Consider the following 27,290-nt stretch of genomic DNA (forward strand, 5'->3'; position numbering starts at 1 on the left):
GAAGCCTTATTGAGGGTGCAGGAGTAAACCATCCCGATGTGCAGAAAGAATAGCCAATATGTCAGACAACCCGCTTGGCTTGACAGTGAAATCTTCAGTGAGCTTAAGCACAAAAAGGAAGCTTACAAGAAGTGGAAACTTGGACAGATGACTAGGGAGGAGATAAAAATATTGCTCAAGCATGCTGGGATGTAATCAGGAAGGCCAAAGCACAATTGGAGTTGCAATTAGCAAGGGATCTGAAGGGTAACAAGAAGGGTTTCTTCAGGTATGTTAGCAACAAGAAGATGATCAGGGAAAGTGGGACCCTTACTGAATGGGGGAGGCAACCTAGTGAGAGATGATTTGGGAAAAGCTGAAGTACTCAATTTTTTTTTGCCTTGGTCTTCACAGACAAGGTCAGCTCCCAGACTGCTGCACTGGGCAACACAGTATGGAGAGGAGGTGAGCAGCCCTCAGAGGTGAAAGAACAACTTAAGGACTATTTAGAAAAGCTGGACATGCACGAGTCCCTGGGGCTGGATGCAATGCATCCAAGGGTGCTGAGGGAGTTGGCTGATATGATGCAGAGCCATTGGCCATTATCTTTTTGTGGCGATCGGGGGAACTCCTGGACGACTGGAAAAAAGCAAATATAGTGTTCATCTTTACAAAGGGAAGTAGGAGAACCCGGGGAAACTACCGAACCAGTGACAGCCCTCACCTCAAGTCCCCGGAAAAATCATGCAGCAGGTTATGAAGGTACATTTTGACACTGAAGGAGAGGAAGTGATGATGAACAGTCAATAGGATTCACCAAAGGCAAGTCATGCCTGACCAACCGATTGCCTTTTATGATGAGATAACTGGTTCTATGCATATAGGGGAAAACCGGTGGTCATGATATCTAGACTTTAGCAAACCTTGATACAGTGTCCCCACAGATTCTTGCCAGCAAGTTAAAGAAGTATGGATTGGATGAAAGGACAATAAGGGGATAGAAAGTTGGCTTAATGTGTAGTGATCAACAACTCGATGTCATCTCGCAGCCGGTATCAAGAAGAATGCCCCAGGGGTTGGTCCTGTGGGGGTCTGGTTCAACATTCATTAATGATCTGCATGATGGTTTTTACAGCATAGTTGCTGCCCTGTCTGCATCCCCAAGAGAACAAACTAGTCAGAGAAAAGGGGAATCTTTGTTTCAATTTTAAAAAGTTCTAGCCTTCCCATTGGCTCTTTGGGCCAGGTGCCCACTCACTTCCTTTTACCTATACATAGCAGTGAGACTTTTAACCTGGAAATGCTGCATGAACACCTGTTCTTGTGGCATGTTCAGAGGTAAGACCTGCAAATCCTGGTAAAACCAAGGAATCATACAAGATTATCAAAAACAGCGGGGTATTCTTTGGTCCATTACCACCCCAGCATGGCCACTAGGGTGATTGCAGGCTAAGTTCAAGAGCTTTTTCCTGTACTTAGTGGAATTACCAACTGTCTCTGAGGATGCCAGTCCTCCTTGTGCCCACCAGAAATGATTTCCTTGTATAAGAGTCTCCTTCTATAGCAAACCTGGACCTATTAGAAGAGCTGAGAGGTGGTGGATCATTCGGGTGATGAGTTGCAGTTGGCTGGTGCTCTTGGGACAGTTGGCCTCACTGCCCCAGCTCATACATTTAAAGCATGCCCAGCTGATGTGGGCTGGGGCGAGGTGGGTGGTTGGAGAGTAGGGTGGTGACGATGAGAGGGCCTCTGGGGTCACCCTGGCTGTGTGGAGGGCCCTTTGAGGTGGGGCTGGACTGACTCCAGTGGTGGGGGTTGTATCGGGTTGCCCTTCTGGTATCCCAGCAACTGCTACTGGCTTCTTCTTCTACACCACGCCACCCAATTGGCTCCAATCTCCTCACTTCAATTACAGTTTTGGGCTTTCCATCTAGGATGTACCTTTCTATTTCCTCAGGAACATTTTCTAAAAACTGTTCCATTTGTATTAGGAGAGACAGATCTTCCAGAGACTTAACATTTCCTTCTGATATCCAGGCCTCCATTTTTTACAATGTGGTAGCTGTGTCAAGAAAATGCTTAGCCATTTCCAGCTCTAAGCGCTTCAGTCTTTCTCTTCTAAACACTTTGCCTCCTCCTCTCCTCCGCCTCTACGTGCTTCGCCTCTCTCCTCTCTTCCACCTTCAAGGGCTTCTCCTTCATTTCTGCCTCCAAGAGCTTCTTCTGCACTTCCAAGCACCATCTGTAGGAAGAAATTCCTACCTTCCACTGTTAGAACTCGGTCTGTGTTAAGGGAAACCCCCACACATCTTAGCACCTGGATCTCGGGTTGGGGAGGGTCTGACCTTCCCTCTGGGAAAATCTCCAGTCCCCCATCCCTCATACATTTCTGTCATGGAGCTGGATGTCTGGGCTTGATCTGGATCTGTCTTCTCCATAGCATGCTGCTTTCGGAAGACTGGTTGCTCTAGGGTTTCGGGGCCCAACTGCAACATCATGCACAGAGCTGACCTACTCTAGCCTAGCTATTTCATTGTCATGAAGCTAGAAAAAAACTAAACTCCTTGTTGGACCTTGGTTTTGGCAGGCAGAAAAAGAAAAGAAAAGAAAAGAAAAGAAAAGGAAAAGAAAAGAAAAGAAAAAAAAGAAAAAAGAAAGAAAAACCCTGACTTTGCAGGCTGCTGAAAGGAAAATGTGTCCTTTTAAAATCCTGAGGTCTGTGCTTCTGGTTCAAAATGATCCCACCACTGTGCCACCATGTCAAGGCTAATTCCCCATCTGGCACTTGAGTGCAGAAGGTGGGGGCCTGTAAGGACTCTAAAAATTAATACTGGCACTTCAGGCTTGTATTAAACTCCCAAGGTTACAGCTTCTCTCTGATGGATTGGTAGATGCTGCAACCACCCAAGTGCAGAACCCAGGAAAGCACACTTGAGAATTCCTTCTGTGGGGTACCCTCAAGCCCTTTCACACATCTCTCTGGGCAAGAGCTGAGAAAGAGAAAAAAGAAAAGGGAAATCAGCTTTTGCCACAGCTAATTAAACAAACATGTGCACAAACCTCTCGACACACAAAAATCCAATTCTGTTCTAAAAAAGGTACATTTATTAAAGAAAGAAAGAAAGAAAGAAGAAAAGAAAGAAAGAAAGAAAAGAAAAAGAAAGAAAGAAAGAAAGAAAAAAGAAAGAAAGAAAGAAAGAAAGAAAGAAAATACATATGGGAATTCAGGCTATTGCTAGATTTTAAAGGAAACTACAAGGATTAAGCATTGAGAATAGCTTTGTTGAGACCCCGCTTAAAGATTACAAGGAAAACAAAAGCACCTGAGGTTAGCACAGAGGAGTCCACAAGCCATAAAGAGATAAAATGAATTGTGTCTTCCTAGCCATTTCCTGATCTACTTACTTATCTGGGGTTTCAAATGAGTAGTTTCTAGGTATGATAGCAAGGATTTTTCATGCCTGGCCTCAAGCTTCTTATAGCATAGTTGCTGCCCTGTCCACCTCTCCCTGGAAGAACAAACACAGACAGAGAAAAGGGGAATCTTTGTTTCAATTTTAAAAAGTTCTAGCCTTCCCATTGGCTCTTTTGGCCAAGTGCCCACTCACTTCCTTTTACCTATGCATAGCAGTGAGACTTTTTAACCCTTTACAGGTAGAGCAATTAGAGAATAGCTACTAAGAGGGATTATATAGCTACTGACTGACTGGGTGTCCATAAAAGGGAGCAACCCGCTCCCCCCCGCCTTCATTTATCACAGCACTACTCATGTGTAAGTAGTACATGGCATTGACTGGAAATGCTGCATGAACACCTGTTCTTGTGGCATGTTCACTGGTAAGGCATCCTGCAAATCCTGGGAAAACCAAGGAATCATACAAGATTATCAATAAACAGCAGGGTATTTAAACAGGTGATTGATCAAACAGTGATGTTCAAATGCAATCCATTTTCAGTCTGCATTACAGGGTTCAAGTAGTGGGGAAATTTAAATAAAAACCATACAGCCATTTGAAATCTACAGCTTGTTGTAATGCATTTAGTTGAGGCATTAAGAGGCATCCATCTGTGCTCTTGTAGATGTTGCAAAATCTACTTTCATGATGAAAATGGCTAATCAATATCCATGTACTAGCCTTTTATTATCTGCTGACAAGACTGACTAGAATATAATCTATCTGTTCTTTTTCCATCCTGGACAATGGAAAAAGAATAAAACACAATGGGCTGGATCCTCAGCTATTGTAAATTGGCACAGTCAATACAGCAGCATCGAGTTGTATCAGATGTTTTTGATCTGTGCTAAAAAGCATGTAAAGGAGCATTACATTACAGCCAGTGCAGCAAAAATCAGCATGGCATATGTGGAGTTCTTTCTGTTGCAGAAACATTATCATGAAACAGCACTATCCACCCAAGCAGCCTCATGAAACCAGCATCCACTGCTATATAGAAGAGAGAGCGGGCACTGGATTCCCCCAGCTGTCTCCTTCATCATCATCCACCAGCAGTTGAGAACATCATGGGAAGGTGGAAAAAGGAAACTGATATACAAAAGCAAAATGAAATGAGAGCATCTTGGATATTCCAGACCCATAGAGCTTAATTTGGGCTTTGTCACAAGTCTTGAATTTCGAGTGCGCTGATGCAGGTGCAGACATGGAAACACATAATCTGATCCTCAGTTCCCCACTTTTCTCCAAGGGTGGTAGAGGTGCCTGTACTATGACATGGAGATTGCATCCCCTGCTGCACCAGCTCAGCAACCCTGTCTGGCATGCTTGTGGTGGGGAGGCACAACCAAGGCCTGACTGCCTGTACAAGAAGAGGAAGAGGTAGCTTTCCAACTCTGCTCCCCTGCTACAACCTGCTGCCACTACTACTGCCTGGGATACAGACAGTGAGCACAGGGAGTTAAGCAGTCACTTTATGCTCCCTTATTTCCCCATGCAGGTGCACGGCAAGGGTCATAATTGGGCTTGTAATGAGTAGATGGAGGGAAAAGGAGAGCCAGTTCTCCATGTCAGTATGTGCAGGGGGAAAAGAAGGCTTACCTTTTAAAAGTTGTTTTTCCCCTATTATCCAGGTTTTATCTGGTCCTTTGGGTTTGGGGTTTTTTTCTAAAGAAATTTTGTTACGTGAAGAATGTGCAATTTATTTTTAGAATCTGCCTCACCCCCATGGAATCTCACTATCATTTACGGTGTTGAAGCTCTTCAGAGAGAATTCAAAATACAATGCCATGAAAATAGCATTGAAATATATATTTTAAAAATCAGTAAAGTACTGTAAAAAAATCATAAATAGTTGAAGCAGCCTTTCTCAGGTGCTGACAGCAAATAAAACTTACAGATGTCTGTGGAATTGTCTGAGGACGATGAGCAGGGCTCTAACTGGGCTGGCTTTCAGGGTCTCACTAAGCCATTCCTTTACCAATAAATAAATAAGCCACGTTCTGCTCCAGAAGCTCATCTTTCTTTTAAAGAGACAATTAAGTCTCTAGGCCATATTTCCAACAAGATATCCTGAAAAACATTATATAGTTTTGCCTAAAGATAAATGTCAACATCGTTAACTATTTTGCTGCTGACAGGGTGGATTTGATTTAAATTGATTTAAATCACTAGTCAGGAAGACTTGATTTAATCATGGATTTCTATGTAAAAGTGCATTCTTGTTGGTTGTTATAACCTTAATATATATTCTTCGCAACTCATAGATGTAAGTTTCATTTTTAGAATGCACACACTATACATTTTTAAGTGATTTATTTTGAAAACTTTTCAGATTAGTTTTACAGCTATATCAGAAAATGAATGATTGAAGCAGATATTTATGAAGATCATTAGGAGGTGAACTATCTCCAGTTCAACAGATTAACCATTAACTTTTGGAGGATTTTCTTGCCATGCTGTATTAGGCAGAGAACATCGCCAGACAGACATTTACAGTTTTATTTAACTAAAACAACAGTGTTATGTATTCTGGATTTTTCTCAACAGCAAACATATAATATTTTAACAAAATAAGCATATGAATTTTTGAAATTAGTTAAACATTCAAGTTTTTTAAAATCAGGTTTATTTTTGTTAAAGTTTTTAACCAAAATGGTTAAATGAAACACACCTCTACCCCGATAAAAAGTGACCGGATATAACATGAATTTGGACTATAATGCGTTAAAGCAGTGCTCCGGGGGGGTGGGCGGGGCTGCATACTCGGTGGATCAAAGCAAGTTCGATATAAACGCAGTTTCACTATAATCACGGTAAGATTGTTGGCTCCCAAGACAACAGCCTATATCAAGGTAGAGGTTGTTTTTAAAAAAATTAAATCAACTATGTCCGCCAGGTCAACTTGAGAAACTTAAATATTGGCTTCTACAGCTAAACTCAGTCACTCTTCACCATTTCCTGTTTGTTCATAATCTGGAAAAGAAAAAACAAGCTTTCCTGCTTTTCCAGGTCTCAAATCATTTTCATAATTGGAATGACTTAGTCCAAGGAAGAAAACTATTCTTATACACCAGCAGAAGCAGAAGCTACTGCTGTTAAAAGTGGTATTAATCACTTCAACAGTCTCTGAATCCAAGTGCTTAAGTGATTTTCCACTATTTCACTGGTGTGACTTTCTTTAAAACATCATCAGCAAACATATATTTTCTTGAAGGGTTCTTATTCCCAAACTGGGTCTCTTTTATCATCTACTGCTATTATAGGTTTGCCCTTCTAGTGAGAGAATGGTATGGTAGATTCTCAAATCAATGAAGGCGACACTCAGAAAGACCTCAAGACTTCAGGAATATGCGCTCAAACAGTTTCACTTTTTGTTTCTACTGCTGTCCCCCCTCCCTTCTCGCATTCTCATCTCCAGACTTTTCTCCTTATCCAGACCTATTCGCCCCCCAAACAATCTTCAATTCATTGAAGTTTTGAAACTTTGCACCTTTTAGAGAGAGGTAAGGGATGACTCTGTATACACAACTTTGCGAGGGACAATAGCGTTGGAGTCTGTGTTTCTCACCTCTATATATTATTTATTTATTTATTTGTTGTTTATTTTAAAACATTTTTGCTGTTAACAAGCATGTTATCTTGGAGACAGAATCACAGTTTGAGAACTGCAAAACTAAGCATCTATGCTGGTATCTTCTAGACTGAGCACTGAGTCCCATTGGGTAGATAGAAGGATTAACCTAAATAATCTATAAAGAAGCCCCTGGAGCCCCATAACATGGGGTCCTAATCCATGAAATATTGAACTTATTTACAAAACTTAAATATTACATGAATATATTGTCTCATACTATAGAATTAGAATTTATAATCCCTATTCCTTGTGAGATATATTTGAGCTATAATGTATCTTAATTAAAATATTTTGATAGTTTTTTTCTCCAAAAAGCATTTTACTAAAAAAGTATGATTTAAATTAAAAAAAATCTGATTTTTTTGTTTTATTTTAAAATCATTGATTTTTATCCACCGTTGGCTGCTGATAAAAGCTATTAGCAAAGGACAATATGATATGAAGATATGCCACAGTCAATTGAGGCTGTCACTACCAGTTTCAACCCCTCATACTTGGTCTGGCCTGTAAGCCAACAAGACAGAGAGAAAGAGTGAAGCCCAGGGGAATATCTGAGCCCTGCAGAGCCCAGGGAAGCATCTGATCCTTGGTGATGGTGAGCCAAGCCTGAGGAGCCTGAAAAGAGGGCCTCTGAGCCCATGAAGAGGAAGCCAAGCCTGAGGAGCCCAGCAGAGACTATGGGTATGTCTTAGCACCATCAGTTGTGAGCCAGGCCCAAGTAATCCAGTATTCCCCAGCAGAACACTCATGATGGTATTTGCACAATCTACTGTGAGTGGTGGCATATTATGGCATTTCAAATGGGTAGAATTTGGTTCATGGGTGGAGCCTGGAAAGGAATCACTTATTATTTTCTTTCTTCCATTGGAACCTCTGAGGATGAGTTCCTCACATTAATGGTTGATACAATATGTGCAAGAAAAGGCTGATCAGATGCTGACCTAAGTATCAGAATGGAAACCTTTAGGTGAGTTAACCTATGTGGGTGACACTCAATGAAGTGAAATCACATGTAGCCAGTTGCCTCCGAGTTACAGCTTTAAAAACAACTGGTCAAGGCTTTTGAAATCAATTTATTACCTCCCAGCCTACTCCTGTTCCTGCTCCCCACAGGAGTGCCAGCAGTCACTATGGCGCACCAATCCAGACACCTAACCTCTTTTCTCCTCCCTTTCCTCCTTCCTTATTTCATCATCCTCATCCCTTGTCTGCTGCACTCTTTATTTCATTTCCCATCTACCACCTTGGAATGAGCATAAAGTCCTGTAGTTATCCTGATAGTGTGGCTTACATGTTATATACCTTTACCTGCTACCTTTGGTCTGTTTTTTTTCCATCTATTTAGATTGTAAGCCTTGGATTGGAGCAGGGATTGTCCCTTATTGTGTGTTTTCACAGTGCCTGGCCAAATGGAGTTGTGATCTCAATTGAGGTCTCTGTGAATAACCATTTATATAATAATAATATGCCTGTGGCTTTTCAGCCCAAGATGCTGCATTCTGCACTAGCAACAAGCAGTGACTGATTCCTATTGAAAACACTACTTAGAGTGAGTTACAGCAATAAACTTAGTTGTTATGAAGTTGAGAATAATCACAGAACAGCGAGGGTTTAAATATATAGCTTTTTAAATATCTTTTAAAGCACACAGAGGAAAGTAGCCGTCCCAATTATTAAGTGTCCAACCCACCAGGTGTTAGCCAGATGCATGTTTTTAACATTAGTACAGAAATATTTGTCTCCTCAGTAACTGCCTCTACATTAATTTAGGAGCACCAGTGGACTCCCATTTTGATATTTTTTGTCAGCTAGTGAACTCCACAAAGCCTTTCAACATTGTTTCATGAAGCCAGATTCTTATGGCATATTAGTTATGTTGTGACACTTTACTCTACAAGCATCCCACTGCAGTAAAGGTATCAGAATCTGATCCATAATGTGCACTGTTTGTGGAGTGATCGTTGATGGCAGTACACACCAGCTGACTCTGTGTCTGCTCTAGAAGGATAAGTCTCTTCCATGAAAACATCCATGCTTACATTTTCTATAATTAACAATTTTGCCATAGCTCATATCCATATTTACAGTGTCACACATATGATAGTTTAAAAAAGTAGCTAGGAACTAGTATATATTTTTTTCAGATGGCACTTTTTTATAATCAGTGGAAACATGGATAAGCAAGATTTTAATGTACAGTGAATCTTAATTTGTCCATCATTTTGTTCTTTCTTTCTTCCTCAGTCAGCATTTTGAAAAGTCAGATGACTAAGTCAGGTTTCAGCACTGTTTGGTGGTCATCACTTTTTATTTTCATGTTACAAAGCTGATCTATCATAATTTTTGGGAACTAAGAATAATACTTTCATCAATAGCACAACCATTGACTACATTAAATACTATTACTTTCCAGAGAAGAATACATTGAATAACAATGACAGAAATGTTAAATTGTGTAGATAACCATGCAAAAGTCAGGAAATGCATGAAGGTGAGACAGTCAGTCTTAGCTCTAACCCTTATACCTAGGAATTCTAATATGGTATTTAATTATGAGATCGGATATTAGTTCTCCAATAATGTAACAGTCTATAATATTGTGTGAATGGGTGATTCTGATGTGTACTGTGTACTTCCAACATGCCATGTGGATGGTACTTTTGTATCTATATCCATCACACAACTACAAGGTGGCCAAGTGGTTACATTTTTATTTCAGGTGTCTGTATTGTAAATGTAGTCCATTGGGAATCAGCAATGTTCAGTGGTCTTCACTTCCCATATTATGGCTCTTTTAGGTTAATAAAGTGGGCTGTAATTATAATGGCACATTCCTCCTCCCTTACTTCATCAACCTCATCTTCCAGCCTTCCCCTGCCCCCTGCCATTTAACACCTACAAACTTCAGATGAAATGAAGAAGCCATAAACTCATCATCACCCTACCAGTGAAGATTCATTGTAAAACCTTGTTATCAGAGTCTATAAAAATATGGGCTGTACACACAGATGGTAACAGAGATGTCAAAAGCAAATGTTTCAATGAATTTAAACAAAAAAGCCCACAACAATACTAACCACAACACTTATTTCTGATTTTATTAGAGTAGTCAAATAATTAATAATAAACACCTATTTCATTAATTTTGCCTCTTTTTCTGTGTGTGCGGATTGTCATGAGCAGTTTGTGATATTCTCAGATTCCTTTTTCAAACTATTGGACAAATGCTTCCCAAGAACAATTTTTGATTTGTACCTTTTTTCACAAGGAAATCACTGTGAAGTTTTGGAATTCAAAACTGAGCTTAGTTTTAGATTCATTGGTCACATGGTATCGTTTCTGAGAATAACACACATCAAATAAGATAACAGCAACAAATCATATATATATTCAGAATTCACCTTAGCAAAATTCTCCAATAGTTGCTTTAAATTCTCTGTTTCCATTTATATTGCTCTTTGTAAACTAATTTGCTAGTATATTTGTGGGAAATACTTGATGCAACTGTGTTTAAAAACCTATATTTTTTTTAATACTGCAATTTTTTTTCAAATGGCTGAAATTACAAGAAGATTTTGGGATGACAGAAATCAAAAACTGTTTAACTTTTTTTTAAAAAGAAAATAAATCTGGCAAAAGATTTACTAATTTTTTACCATGATTCAGAAAAGCATTAAGTATGTGCTTTAAGTTAGACATATGTTCAATATTTTTTCAAATAGGAATGCTTTCCTGTATCCTATCCCCAGCATAGCCATCCTACCGCAGATATACATTGCTGTTCTAATAAGTACAACAGGTTTGCAGTAATGCATCTGTCCCAACATAGATTTGTGCATAAGTTATAATTAGCATGTTTATTTTTTTTAAATTAAATACTGTGGTATGTTGTGCTAACTTGCTCTTTGAAAGGTAAACTTTCTGCCCACTTAGATATAATAAAAGAGAGGAGAAAATAATGAGAGGTATGGTGTTAGTGGAATTTGCATGTTAAAGCTGGCAAACACAACTGATGAGCATTGTAGATCTGCAAATACATTAAGAAATTTTGCAAACTCTTCCTTCTCCTCTTGTTCACTCTCATTTATTGCATTTTTTTTGTGAGTAACATGCTTTTACATTAGAAAAGACTCCATTTGACTTCATGGGAGTTGGATCAGGGCCCTAAACCCATAATTCTTTATATTAAAGTATGATTGGTGTACCCAGCTGCCTGAAAACTTAACTGCCCATCTCAAATCTTCATTCTGACTTGAAAAAGAAAGAAAAGATAAAGATGCTTCATGCAAACTCTGCTTGAATTCATTGGTCCTCAGTCTGAATTTATCTTACACTGGTGTAAGTCAGGGGTAAATCCATTGTAATAAAATATTTTGCTCCTGTGGCCAACAGTGTGTCATGAGAATTTGGCATAATGAAAGTGCCATGTATTGAATTCTTGCAGAATCAGGCCCATATATAGAATCTTGGTAATAGTTTTCAATAAGTAGCAGTCAAAATTAAGGGCAAGGCTCTGTTCTTGTTTGCATAAATGCAACCCCAGTGAAATAAATAGGATATTATGTCAGTGATTTTTTCAAAGACACCTATTGCATTTGGATGGCTGGGTCTCATTAACGTAATCTTATTGATTCCAAAGCCAGAAGGCTGTGATTCATCTAGTTTGATCTCTGTATAACAAAAGGCATAGAATTAGGCAGCTTTCAAAATCTCAGACTATAAGTATGACTGATGGCAGAATTTGACCTTAAAAGTGTTGTACCTGTGGAAGATATTCCATAAGTATGTATTAGTTCCATATATGTGATTGTTTTCCCACCTCAAAAAGGTGGGTTATGCTAACACTGCTTTACTTCTTATGAAGCCAATCACCATTTCTTCAGTTTTCAGCTCTTGGATATGCTAAAATATTATTTTCCATGAATACTATGAAAATAAGGATGGCAACTCTTTTGCAGTGTACTTTCAGAAGATCTAATACTTTTAAAATCGTTTTACCAATGTGTGTCACTGACAATTTCTTACACTGAAAAAACTTTTCTATATCTAGTACATTTTTCATTGTTGACTATTAAAATGCATGAAGCATCTATTATAACAATTCTAAATGCTCAGCTACTTATTACCGGAACATCATAACTATTTTCTAATTATCTCTTCTTGACAATTGCCTTAATAAATCATATTCAGGTAGTCGTTAAAATTTCCATTCAAGCACAGTTCTTTTTGCTTGACATGTTGAGAGGCTAACGTATTATCCCTTGCAGCTGATTTCTAGTCTTCTGTCCATCAGGCAAGTTACTTCAAAGAGGCATTACATGTTTGACTTGAGACATAAAGAGGTTTTCTAAACACTTGGCATTCCAAGGTCTAGTCACTATGATAAGTGTGCATAGGGATAAGTGCTTTCTCCACCAGTGGTATTTGGTCTAGGCAGTGCTGAAGGAACAAGATACAAGATGAAGAACAGGACATGGAATCAAAAAAATGTTATTAAAAAATTAAGGGGGCAGGGTGTATTTAGCTCAATTTTGTTTCCTTCTTATTAAGACTTTTATTTTTTATGCATTTTAAAGATTACTGTTTACCTGTGGCAATGAAACACACACACACAACACACACACTGAACACACACAAACACAACACACACAAACCACACACACACACGCACACACAAAGTGACATTCGGTATATTCAATCACTGATATTTATGCAGTTGCTTTTTGTATATGCACCTTAAAAACAATGTCACAATAATAGCAAAATCTGTTTGGAAAGGAAAGACAAAATAGGTAAATCAGCTATTCCAGATTAAACCAGATGCCATAAGCTGTTTGTGTATTTGATCTGTGGAGACAATGGATGATATAGATGAGAGACAGAGTATATGTTCTATAGACCAAAGTGCTTGTCGTACCAAAACTATAAAAATACAACTATGAATGTTATGCTAGTTACCTGGTTGAATCATAGAATATCAGGGTTGGAAGAGACCGCAGGAGGATATCTAGTCCAACCCTCTGCTCAAAGCAGGACCAATTCCCAACTAAATCATCTCAGCCAGGGCTTTGTCAAGCCTGACCTTAAAAACCTCTAAGGAAGAAAATTCCACCACCTCCCTAGGTAAACCAATCCAGTGCTTCACCACCCTCCTAATGAAAAAAGTTTTTCCTAATATCTAACCTAGACGTCCCGCACTGCAACTTGAGACCATTACTCCTTGTTCTATCATCTTCTACCACTGAGAACAGTCAAGATCCATCCTCTTTGGAACGCCCTTTCAGGTAGTTGAAAACAGCTATCAAATCCCCCCTCATTCTTCTCTTCTGCAGACTAAACAATCCCAGGTCCCTCAGCCTCTCCTCATAAGTTATGTGCTCCAGCCCCCTAATCATTTTTCTTGCCCTCCGCTGGACTCTTTCCAATTTTTCCACATCCTTCTTGTAATGTGGGCCCCAAAACTAGACGCATCTCCAAATGAGACCTCACCAATGTCGAATAGATAGGAATGATCACATCCCTCGATCTGCTGGCAATGCTCCTACTAATACAGTCCAATATGCTGTTGACCTTCTTGGCAACAAGGGCACACTACTGACTAATAGACAGCTTCTCATCCACTGTAATCCCCAGGTCCTTTTCTGTAAAACTGCCACTTAGCCACTGGGTCCCCAGCCTGTAGTGGTGCATAGGATTTTTCTGTCCTAAGTGCAGGACTCTGCACTTGTCCTTGTAGAACCTCAACAGATTTATTTTGGCTCAATCCTCTAATTTGTCTAGGTCCCTCTGGATCCTATCCCTACCATTCAGTGTATCTACCGCACCTCCCAGTTTAATATCATCTGAAAACTTGCTGAGGGTGAAGTCCACACCATCTTCTAGATCATTAATGAAGCCATTGAAAAAAAACCAGCCCCAGGAACGACCCTAAAGTCAAGGAATAACACATCCACTGCTTTCCTCTCATCCACAGAACTAGTAATCTTGTCATAGAAGGCAATTAGGTTAGTCAGGCAAGACTTGCCCTTGGTGAAGCCATGCTGACTGTTCCTGATCTCTTTCCTCTCCTCGAAATGCTTCAGAATTGATTCCTTGAGGATCTGCTCCATGATTTTTCCAGGATTTGAAGTAAGGCTGACTGACCTATAATTCCCCATATCCTCCTCTTTCCCTTTTTTAAAGATGGGCACTACATTAGCCTTTTTCCAGTCATCCAGGACCTCCCCTGATTGCCATGAATTTTCAAAGATAATGGCCAATGGCTCTGCAATCACATCGGGCAGCTCCTTTAGCACCCTTGGATGCAGTGCATCCAGCCCAATGAACTTGTGCTTGCCAGCTTTTCTAAATAGTCCTGAACCATTTCTTGCTCCACAGAGACCCAGTCACCTCCTCCCCATGCTGTGCTGCCCAGTGCAGCAGTCTGGGAGCTGACCTTGTTCATGAAGACAGAGGGGAAAAAAAGCATTGAGTACATTAGCTTTTGCCACATCCTCTGTCACTAGGTTGCCTCCCTCATTCAGTGAAGGGCCTGCACTTTCCTTGATTTTCTTCTCATTGCTAACATACCTGAAGAAACCCTTCTTGTTACTCTTAACATCTCTTGCTAGTTGCAACTCCATTTGATTTGGCCTTCCTAATTTCACTCCTGCATGCCTAAGCAATATTTTTACAGTCCTCTCTGGTCATTTGTCCAAGCTTCCTCTTCTTGTAAACTTCTTTTTTGTGTTTAAGATCAGGAAGGATTTCACTGTTAAGCCAAGCTGGTCGCCTGCCATATTTTTTATTCTTTCTATACATCGGGATGGTTTGTTCCTGCAACCTCAATAAGGATTCTTTCAAATACAGCCAGCTCTCCTGAACTCCTTTTCCCCTCATGTTATTCTTCCAGGGGATCCTGCCCATCAGTTCCCTGAGGGAGTCAAAGTCTGCTTTTCTGAAGTCCAGGGTCTGTATTTTGCTGCTCTCATTTCTTCCTTGTGTCAGGATCCTATGTCAGGCTCCTTTCTTACTTGTGTCAGGATCCATGTCTGTAGGTCACCAATAAACTTCAAATTGTCCATGCAGTGTTTTTTACAAGATTGCACTAACTTTAAAGTGAATATGCTGTCTTCTTGGAGGAAACAATGAAGGCACTGTACATCAAAAGTGTCCAAGGACTGAGATAATTTTTCATAAACCTCCAGCCATTAAATTTTGCATATGCTAAATATTGTTTTAAAAGCCAATTGATAAGCTAGTCAGCTATTAATGGCAACCGTGCTAACTGGCAGAGGCAAAAATTTGGATGTTTGACTTTAGAAACTGACACAAGTGTAGGCAGGAAGGTGCTCCTGAAAAGGTGAGAATGGGAATTTTTGGGAAGGAAGCTGATCTGCCTTTTCAAAATGAAAAATACTGAGATTCCTTATATTGTCCAGTGGTACTATATTCAATCATTATAAGAAATAATCAACAGTAAAGAGAATTCTGGATATTCACTCAGTTCACCAATTTCATCTAACTACCCATCATTCAGTTAAAAAATTCATTCTGCCATTCCAAGTTTTAATTTTATACAGACATGAAATACACAAAGCAACCGTCTTTTTTTAAACAACTAACAACTAACAAAATCATCCAAAGCCCAAGATTTGGTAGTGATGAGGGACTTCAACTATCCAGATATATGTTGGGAAAATAACACTGTGGGACACAGACTATCCAATAAGTTCCTGGACTGCATTGCAGACAACTTTTTATTTCAGAAGGTTGAAAAAGCTACTGGGGGGAAGCTGTTCTAGATTTGATTTTAACAAATAGGGAGGACCTCGTTGAGAATTTGAAAGTAGAAGGAAGCTTGGGTGAAAGTGATCATGAAATCATAGAGTTTGCAATTCTAAGGAAGGGTAGAAGGGAGTACAGCAAAATAGAGACAATGGATTTCAGGAAGGTGGATTTTGGTAAGCTCAGAGAGCTGATAGGTAAGGTCCCATGGGAATCAAGACTGAGGGGAGAAACAACTGAGGAGAGTTGGCAGTTTTTCAAAGGGACACTATTAAGGGCCCAAAAGCAAGCTATTCCGATGGGTAGGAAAGATAGAAAATGTGGCAAAAGACCACCTTGGCTTAACCACAAGATCTAGCATGACCTACAAAATAAAAAGGAGTCATATAAAAAATGTAAACTAGGTCAGATTACAAAGGATGAATATAGGCAAACAACACAGGAATGCAGGGGCAAGATTAGAAAGGCAAAGGCACAAAATGAGCTCAAACTAGCTATGGGAATAAAGGGAAACAAGAAGACTTTTTATCAATACATTAGAAGCAAGAGGCAGACCAAAGACAGGGTAGGCCCACTGCTCAGTGAGGAGGGAGAAACAGTAACAGGAAACTTGGAAATGGCAGAGTGTGACATCCATTGTCCCCTGATTTCCTCAGATGTGAGCTACATAAACTTGAAAAGCATTTATTAAATCTACTGTATTAATAATCTGGAAAAGCTTGGTTATTCTTTCTTTACAAGAATACTTTTAAAAAGAAAGTCATGGACATAAAATGGTGACACTTGACCAGTTATTCTGCAAAGTGTGAAGATGTTATAAGCTAAGAACAGATACAGATGAAGTGATAATGACACTGCAGAAGGATCAAACTGAGGGTAAGATTGAAATGGCATAATTGTACAAGGTAAATGAAGAGGACCTTTTTTTAAAAAAAATAGCTGGAAGGAGTAAATGAGAAATCATGTGAATATTTTGAGATAACTTCAAGGCACAAAACCCAAAGAAATGCAGGCTTCATCCATCTGCATGCAAGTCAGAGAATTAGGGCTTGATCCTACACCTGTTGAAGTCAATGGGAGCTTTGGATTTTCAAGGAAACAATCAGACCCCTTCATTTACTCATAAGTATTCAAAATGCTCTCACAAGTACAAGTTAAAGAATCTCCGCTGACTCCTCTGAAGCCTTCAAGAATAAGTAGTCTTATTAAATTAAACATACATCAATCCATAGTGTGAATAAAAATATTCTAAAAGCACGTAAGTAGTAATGAACCATTGCAAATCTCTAAACATTATTATCTCTATACCTTGCAACTAGGGAAATTTTGTAATTCACTGTCTTCACTTAAAAACAAAACAAACATTAAAGTCCAATTCTGAGCATGAATTTAAAGGCAATTTAGTTGGTTGCATATATTAGATCAGTTGTATTTTGGGATAAAGACACCTGTAGATATGGCAGGAGAGGGGAGGGAAGTATTTTCTTAAAATAAAATCACAGTCCAAAATTGTTCCTTTCTATACTAACATCAGTTTTCTCAATCTGCTTAAACATAATGTGCAAGATAGGATGGTAAAATGAAGTATTTTAAAATGTTTGTAAGTCCTTTTATTCATATTCATTTTTACTTAAGTATAAATATAGTGGTGTTTAAGGAAAAAGAAATTATGCATAAACAGTACTACTATTATTTTTAATTGTAGTTCCTTACATCTAGCAATGTTCTTCTGAATTAGAATGATCTTGGTTTGACATAAATGGGCACACTCAATATCAAAGCCACAAAGCTTTAATATTTTGTCAAAATATTATATTAGCATCTGTCGTCATGGTTCCTAATGATAATCTAACCACCGTAATTTACACTCTGATCCTCTTCCAAAGTTATTTGCAGCCTTCCTTACCAAGATAGAGGCTTTATCAGCCTTTGCAGTAGAAGTCAATATAGCTTTTGGTTCTGACAAAATAGAACAGAACAAAATAGTGGGTGGAGTGACCTGCAGCGTGGATCCTTCATATCCCTAGAGGATGCCGCCATCCTCCACCCCACTTTTATCTAATAAGGAAAGTGGCACATGTCTGCCTTAGGTATTTTCTGTAACCCCTGTTGCCTGTAACGCTAAGTACCTCATGATATTTAATGTATTTATGCTTTCAACATCCATGGAGTATTATTATCCCCATTTTACAGATGGAGAACCAGGGCACAAAGAGGCTAAATGACTTGCCCAGGATCACTCAGGAGGTCTGTGAACAAGCAAGGATTTGAATGAGGTTCTCCCAAATCTCAGACTAGTGCCTAACCACCAGACTGGAACAAAAGCGGTCAGAAGAAACTAGGATACAGGAGAGTTATTTTCTCAACTCCCTTGAGTTGGGAGGGGATAGTCTGGTCCTTTTGGAACCTGAATTTGTGCAGGCAGCTGAACTAGCAAAGGGCTTATGTAGTATGTAGGACAAGGAAGCTGCTAAGAGAACTAATCTCCATTTCCCCAAGAGTTAGAGGAGTCTTCATGCAGGTTCTACAAAGGAAATTGAAGCACTATACGTAATTCTGTGTATTTGCTTTGGTATTTTGGTTTATTCCAGTAGCACTGGGAAAACTCTGAGAATGTATTTGGTTTGAAAATATCCAAGCCAATAAAGGAAGCAAGGACTTGAAATCGAAGCCTTGCCTCTTGTGGGCATCTCATGGAAACAAGGGGTAATGTCTTGATCTTATTAAAGTCAATGGCAAAACTCTTAATGACTTCAGTGGGGGTCAGAATTTCATCCAGAATATCTTTACTTACATTCATAGTTACATGGATATGGATTCATGAGGATAACATTTTCTCTTCCAAATATTTGGAATATGTATTTTATTTATATATGAATATATTTAAAAAAACATAGAAATAATTGAAAATTGTTGCAAAGAGCTTTAAAATGTTAACTCCAGTAAAATCTACTGAGCTCTTTCAAACTTTGTACAAATCTTAATGTACTCCTCCAGGCAGTCTGCCCCTCCTTTCTGCCAACTGGTTGGAAAGCTGCTAGTTTTACCTTATCTCGTTTACAAATATGATATTTTGAACTGTCAGTGCATATAAAATCAACATGAATGAGGTTAAAAACTTTGACTCTTCTTTATAGAGAGAAATGTTATGCCCTCTTGAGGAATAAATGAATGAAATGCAACTCCTCATGGTGGGATGTCTGTTCTTATTTATATAGTCTCTGGCCTTCAAGCCCATGAGAACCCCCATTGAAATCAGTGAGCACTGGTCATTGGTTTTCAGGACCTGGTCTACTATCATTAGATCAATCTTACCAGAACAGCCTCTGTATTACAAAGAAAATAGTGATTCTGAATGATTACATTACAGTACAAAAGCTCAGGACAGAAAAGGGACATTGTCATCCTGAATTTAAAAAAAAAAAAAATTCTGAGTAGCTACATTTGAACTGAATCTGATGGGCAAGTTTTTATAGTTTTCAATTACTTTTTCCTATATTATAAAAATTATATCCACTTTTGTTATATAATAGATCCATACAATCAAAATGGGAATTAGACTTGCTGACTTATTATAAAGTAGAGATGGCTGGGAGTGCTCCATTCTTTTCTTTTTTTTTTTTGCAAGATTATGAGATTAGCAAAATCAAAATTTTCCATGAGAAAAATATCTAGATTGCTGATTATTTTATTTTTCCATCAGGAAAACCAAAATGAAACATATCATTTTAGGTCGGGACAACTTGAATTCAGATATTTCCATTTATCAAACAAAATACAAATGTTTTGTTTCAGGTCAGTTTGACATTTATCCGTGACCACCTGAGCTGCTGTGGTGATTCATGGGGGTTGACGTTCAGATGCCTCAGGCCCCTATTCTTCCCTCTGGGTTGGGCCCCCTGGCTGGTCACACTTCTCATGATGCATTGTGGTCTTCCCTCTGACTGATCTAGTGGAATACATCATGGGAGCTGGAGCTAGGGAGCCAAGCCCATAAGAGAGAAAGGGCTATGAGGCCCCTGAACTACAGCTTCCATTAGGAACAATAGCAGCTCGGGTGGCTGCAGATTTATGTAGAAACAAAGCATTTGATTTAGGAATATCAAAACACCTTATTCTGATTGGGGAATGTCCAAACGAAATGTTTTGACATATCCAAAACAAAATTTATTTGGCATTTTTCATTCCATTAAACATATCAATATTTTCACTTTTTTATCTAGATTTAAGACAAAAACAAAGATTGAAATATCAAAATCTCCCAAGAAATAAAAATTCCAATTTCCAACAAGCTCTGCTATGGAAGGAAAGCAATGCAACTCCCTCTGAACAAAGTGATCTCTGAAGAGAATCAGGGCGGGCAAAGTTTAATCATTTTCCAAATTCCATACTAAAAAGATACTTGAGATTTGAGCAGTGATTAAATTGCACAGAGTGTGATATAGACCACACAGAGATGCCCAGAAACATAGGCAAATTCAGTTTTTTGTTATGAAAGAGGTTTTTTTTTTTTTTGCTTTACCTTAGGCCCCAACCAAGATTGGACCCCCATTGGAGTAAACACTCTACAAAGTCATAGTAAGAAATATTCCTTCTCCTGAGGTTGTTACAACCTAAGTAGATAAATGGTGGGAGTATGGAATTATTATTCCAATTTGGCAAGTTAGAAACTAAAGCACTCACAATGGTTTGCCCAAGATCAGCAAGAAGCCTGTGACAGAGTAGGGAACCAAACCCAAATCTTCTGAGTCCTATTCCAGTGCCTTAACTGCAAGGCTAGCCTTCTTTTGAGTTATCAAGTTTGACAGATTTTCTAATAACTTGTTTGCAAACATGCAACAATGAGCTGTAAAAGCAAGAATTCGATTGGACGTTGCTTTAGGATTGTAGGGCAGATTCAAAAAACCTTTAATGCCTTCAGCACACGTATTCTGATACTTATGTTCCTTGGCGAATGTATGAAATAGAAACTGCCCTCTTTCTATTAAAAATACTTCTAGAGATTAATTTGACTGTTATTGGGCTTTCAACAGTTGTTCTCATTACACAATTTCTAAAGAAGGTTAAGGTAACTGTCCCTAGGGCTATTTGAAGACCACTTTCTTATTACAAAATAAAATAAAAATAAGCGAATTCCACATAAGATGTTAAAATACAGTTCAGACATCCCTGACATGGCATTGAAGATTGGTAATGTAATAAAAAATCCTATTTTATTATTTATTTTATTGTATAGTTTGTGGTGTTATTTATGTTTATTTACTCTTGAGAACTGACCATGTGCTCAGAGCTTTCCAGATCATGAAGCTCTCAAGGTCTAAAGGAGTTCACAATCACTGAAAGAGGCTGATGGTTAAAATCCAGCTTGGGTAATAAGTGTCTGAAATTTGTACCTATTATTATTTACAATTTATATTTATTTGTTTGTTTTAGAATAGAGCTTAGGGACACTAGTTGAATCAGGATCCCTTAGCATTTTAAAGGATTGTTACATAGAATCTCAGGAGGTCATCTAGTACAATCCCCTACTTAAAGGGGGACCAATCCCCAGACAGATTTTTGCCCCAGATCCCTAAATGGCCCCCTCAAGGATTCAGAACCCTGGGTTTAGCAGACCAATGCACTGAGCTATCCCTCCCTCCTCTGTAATCTTGTGGGTGGCCTCAGTGAAATGAGTGGATAGTTTCAGTTCATTTTCTGGTCAATGGGCTACCATGACACAATACAACCATTACCATCATAGGGTTGCCAATGCTCCAGTTTGGCCTGGAGTCTCCCAGAATCGGCACTGTTCTCCCGGTGACTGTTAAAAGCAATCCAGGAGATTTTAATAGGATATTTTAAGAAAATGACATTATGGCATATTGGGGGAAAAAATCTCCCTGAATAGCTTCAATCAGAGTTGGCAACCCTATATCACCAGCACCCTTCTTGGCAATCTTAGCAGAGAAACAAAGGAGCCCCAGATTTCCTTTCAGTCAGACAGTTCTGTGCTGACATGCACAGCGGGATCATTTTCAGGTCTGCATGCAAAAGAGGTATAGGCTGTGCCTGCCTGGAAAGATCGCTGTTTCAGTTGGTTTGCTGAATCACTAGAGTGAAATGACCTGGACAGATTTAGTCCCTCAGTCATGTAAGCAGGAAATGTTACATTGTGTATACTGTCTATTTGATTAAATACTTATATGACCCTATTACTATAGTATCTGAATGCCAAACAAACATTAATGTATATACCCTCACAACATAGTAATAGGGCATTACCTCTATCCACAGTGGGACACTGATTTGCCAGTTGGAGAGGCAAAAAGAAGGAAGAGAGTGTTGGCTAGGAGAAGGGGTGTGTCAAGCAGTACAAGTGGTTGCATTGGGTGACAGCAAAGGAAAGGAGAGAGAACAAGAATATAAGAGAGCAATAAATGGAAAAGAGACAGCAGGCTCAGAGAGGTGAGAGACAACAGACCAAAAAAGCAGAGATAGAAATGAAGAAATAAATATACAGGAGAGAAAAAGAGAAAAGAGAGAGAGAATGAAAACCCTATTCAAGCATGAAGGTTTTTTGTTAGGCAGACAGGAAGTCAAAGATAACCTCTAGGTTGCAGGTCTGTGTGACTGGGAGGATTCAACAGTGACAGAGAATGGGAGAAGTGGAGAGGATTGTGACAGGTGTGACAATTACCTGCAATATCCTGAACAGACTTTATTGAATTAAACTTAATTCATAAGGTTTAAAATATGTATCATTGTGGGCCAGGGATTGTATGTATTTCTATGGGGAAGGACCACAGCCCTCTAGGAACTAAGAACAGTGGTGGGGAGGTGGTTAGGCAAACTCTCTCAAGTAATAACACCTCTAGAGAGCTATCACCACCTTGAGAGAGGCTCCCCAATACTAGTTCAAACTGGATTGTCTAGGGACCAGCAAATAAAGAAAGGATTTTTGGATAGCCTGAGTTTAAACTGACTCAGAGCCTTCTTAATGATCCAACAAATGGGTAGACTCTTCTATCCAAGGGAGGCCTCAAACTTCCCTGGGAAGGGCTGGAAGAACTTGGCCCAGTCTGTGTGCTTGTTCTGAGCTAACAGCTATTGTGAACTTACAACCAAAGGAAAACCTCCATGTAAGGTTTGAAAAGCTGTTTGTTAGCATGTGTGGGGTTATTTTACAGTTTTTAATGTTTTTCTGTAATGCTTTTACCTTAAAAAAGTGTTTGCTTGGAAGGAGCTGTGTGGTAGTTTTGCTGTGGCAATTATGCTGTTTGCTGTCTCTGAGGAGAAAAGTAAAGCAGGCTGGCTGACACACCCTGAATTTGCTGCGGAGGTCACAGTATAGGAGAGAGCTGTGCAATCTGGAAATACCCTAGTCAGGAGGGAGAGAGATGTGGGTCTCCATCCAAGAGAGGTGATGACTGTTTAGCTGGGAGCCTAGAGTGGGTGCCCTTGGTGGACCATTGAAGGAGGATAGAGGTGCAATTGTCCTGTGCTGTGACAAGGATTTCAGAGGAATGATGAGGCATTACATTCTGGCCATGTTAAGTTTAAATTGGCAGTGAGAAATCCTAGAGGATATGTTGTGGAGAGTGAAAGAGACTGATACAGGATTGGAGATAAAAGGAAGAGAGGTCAGGATTGGACAGGTATTTTTGTGAATCACTTTATAAAACAATAAAAAACTAGCACACACACACATATGGGTAAATAAAATATAGCTATAATTTCCATTGAATGCCCCACAAATGTGTGTGGATCCATTGCTCCTGCAAAACCTGATTTTGTGCTCTCAGATCAGATAATTACACATGCATATGCATAGACAGGTGCACAATTACCCTATTTGTATATGAAAATGTGGATTTTTTTCTGGTGTATCCTTTAAAATTCACTCACTAATCATGTAAACTTTCATTACTGGACAACTACAATTTAACAAGATACCAAATCAGTAGAAACTATATTTAAAGGAAACCAATAGAATGTCCACTCTGAATTGTAATAGATATCCCTGTTGGACTCTTCTCCAGATGTGTATGTGTGTGTATTTGAGAGAGACGGATTGATTACTAGAAAGAGGGAGGAGGCTGTACACCAATCTCAGAATAATGAGAGCCTGTGAAAGAAGCAGGAGATTCCTATGCAATTGGAATGATTGAGGCTGTTGAACCATGTTAGCACAACATGGTAGGTTAACAGCTCTAATCTCCTTTACCATGTAACCTGGGAGTTACTCCAGGAGGTCTTTACTTGTTTTAAAAAACAACAGAAGCACCCCAAACCTAAACTACTGGACTTAAATTTCCAAAAACATTTGTTAATATGGTATCTTGTTAAATTGTAGTTATCCAGTAATGAAAGTTTACATGGTTAATGAGTGAATTTTAATGGGTACACCAGAAAAAAAAAACACTAAATTTAACCTCTTTATTATTATCCACTGTTCTGAAGTGGCAGCTCTGAAGATTGAAGTCCTTTCTGCACCAAACAGTTACACTGTGGGCAATGAGAATTCAGGCTTCTCCATGCCTATCATATATGGGCATGTCTGCACTGCAGTTAGACACCTGTGGCTGGCCCATGCCAGCTGACTTGGGCTCATGGGGCTCGGGCAAAGGGGCTGTTTAACTGCAGAGTAAACATTCAGGCTCAGGCTGGAGCCTGGGCTCTGGGAGGGTCTCAGAGCTTGGGCTGCATCCTGAGCCCAAACATCTGCACCACAGTTAAACAGTCCATTAGCCCAAGCCCCATGAGCCCAAGTCAGCTGGCATGGGAGCCGCATGAGTCTAATTGCAGTGTAGATATACCCTATGTGTCCCAACCCAATGCAGGACTCTAGGACTAAGAGACTCCAACTGAAAACCTGACATCAAGAAATCAGTGGGAGGTTTGTTACTCACTTCAGTAAGGTCAAGATTTCACCATCCGTTGGTATTGAGTCCTTAATGTCTGTGATGGAGACTCCTAATTAATGCTGATTGTGGTGGCTGATTTTGTGATGTGAAAGTTTTTCTGCTAGGAAGCTAAACTGAGACCACCAACTCGTTTTATAAAGGCAAATGAATAGCTGTCAAACCATAATGATTTTTGCCTGCAAGTACCTTGGGCTTGATATCTTTATATCCCATTATCAATCCCCTGAACTATCCAATATCCATTTCACTTTCCACATGAATAAGATTTCAAGTTCCATCTATGCATATGTTATTGAATATTCTTAACAAGTCTGGTTTGGCATTTTGTATGTGTTTCATTGTGAGTGATTTAATTTTAGCAGGAAACAGCAATTTTTCTCTTTTCCTCAGAAAACTAGACTTTCATTTTTAGGAGTTTGTTTTGGTGCAAAACTAAAAGCTAGTTGTTTGAGGCTAAGTGAATTAATTTGTTTTAACAAATTATTCTCTTTCCTTCAAATAGTGTATTTAAACACCCTTTACCTTGGCTTGTGTAGCAGGATTGAGTTCTGGGAAGAAAACAAGCCAATAATTGTGGGAGTGATTGTGAAGCTGTGTCCAGACCTCTAAGAAATGGAACACTGAGGCCTGTGGGCTAAGGTCAGAATTTTCAAACATGATCTAATGTGAGACAAATCCCAATTTAAGCATCTAAATGAATGACTTATCAGAGGCTCTGAGAATCTATAGGTCATGATGAAGTTACTAGAGGATTACAGTCCTCATGTTTGGGTGCCTTAATAGCAGGGCCAGCTCTAGGTTTTTTGCCTCCCCAAGCAAAAATATTTTTGGCTGCATCCCACCCCAGCCCTGGGCTCCCCCCATACACCAGCCTGATGCCCCAGCCCTGGGTTCTCCCCCACCACCTGTACCCCCTGCTGCCCCAGCCCTGGGTGACTAGTAACTCGCTCCCAGGGCAGGTCATTCAGCAGGAATTTTGGATGTGCACTGAACATAGACAGGATTGGTTCCCATATGGTTACAGAACTGCAGTAAAGTGGAACAATTTTCAGCTTGTGTGATTGAAGAATATCTGGATGCATATTATAAGACTGCCATACATAAATGAGGAAAAGTTGAGGTGCCTTCATTATTCTTTTGTTCCACTCTTTGTTTCTATGGGGAATTTGCCAATGCAATATCACTGTCTTCCTTTTAAACAAATAAAACTTTTTAAAAAATGGCAATGGCTGTTGAAAATATCAATTCCAGTCCTAATAACTACTGGGAAGCATTTCTTGTGCAATTTTATACTATTTTTTGTACAGCAAGTTACAGTGGATCAGTATATTTGATTTGGGAGAAATGATGTAACAGCTGCCCAAATTGAGCTTAAGCACTCCAGAATTTTGAGGGCGTTCAAATCTGGAAGGCAGGTGCTAGATTCTCTTTCTGAATATTTGCTAAATCTAGAAAGGAAAAGTCAATTTCTGCTTTCATGGCTCAGAAGTGGAAATCCTCCTGCATACTTGGTACTGTATCTAAAGCTGCCAAGGTTCTCTAGTAGAGCCTCCCCTCCCTTACTTTTCATTTTAAATTCTAGTGGGATCCACGTACCTCCCTTGCTAGGCTTCAGATAGAGAGGTGCACTGTCCATTTAGTCAACCCAATTCCTTCTTTGGGGCTGCAAGGTGAGGTCACACAAGTATCCCTAATCCAGTCTGGGGATATCTGGGCCAAAGCTGCCTACTCCTTGGGCATACTTCTCCCCCCATTCACAGTGCCACCCAATTCTAGCAGCCAGCTCTCGGTTCCCAACAAGCCACAGCATGAGGTCTCACCTACCTCACTCCTTCCCCCTCCCTTTCCTGTTGATCTCTGCCAAGGGAATGCTGGGAAATGTAGTTCTTTCCCTGCTCCAGGGCTGGCTCTATAGGCAGGGAGCTAACCAAGGAACTACAGCTCCCAGGGCCCCCTATTGGTTCTCAGCTTCCATGCTGGATCCTTGCTGCCCTGCTGCCACCTGAACCACCTGCTTGCTTTGGTGGTTCCTAGAGCTGGCGCTGCTTAATATGGAGGTAACTTTAGGCATCCACTTAGACAGTTTGAACTTAGTTTTCAAATGTGTTTTTTAAATGGAAAATTGCAAAATTTGAGCACACGTACTTTGTATGCAAAATACCTGAATTTTCCTATGCAAAGAGATTAAAATGGAAACAATTACCTGTTTTATACATGCACGTGCATATTTTATACACACAATGAGTACAGGAGCAAATTCGTGTGAGCCACCATGCCCCTATATTTAATAACCTGAAATCTAACAGTTAATTATGACTGCAAAAGTATGGAACAAAGCCAACTGTAGCATAGCTCAGATTAGATTCCAGCTAAGGGAACAGGAGTTTAGAGTTGTGTGAATAACTAATTTTTCAATTCACTAGCTGAGCTGAAAAATTGGGAGAGGGAAAAAATCCTTTTGAGTTGACCCAAAATGGCACATTTCAGATTTTTTTTTCCAGAAGACCAAGGAATGGGGGGAAGCAGGTCAGATTAAGAGTTTTGTTTCAT

The 27,290-nt window shown here is 39.5% G+C and overlaps 1 protein-coding gene across 1 annotated transcript in view; it reads left to right on the forward strand.

The window, feature by feature from the left end:
* The window catches only part of NRXN1 (neurexin 1), a 1,285,455-nt gene that overhangs the window by 613,514 nt on the left and 644,651 nt on the right, over nucleotides 1-27,290 (forward strand).

The sequence above is a fragment of the Gopherus evgoodei genome, chromosome 3, assembly GCF_007399415.2.
Source record: "Gopherus evgoodei ecotype Sinaloan lineage chromosome 3, rGopEvg1_v1.p, whole genome shotgun sequence".
NCBI lineage: Eukaryota > Metazoa > Chordata > Testudines > Testudinidae > Gopherus > Gopherus evgoodei.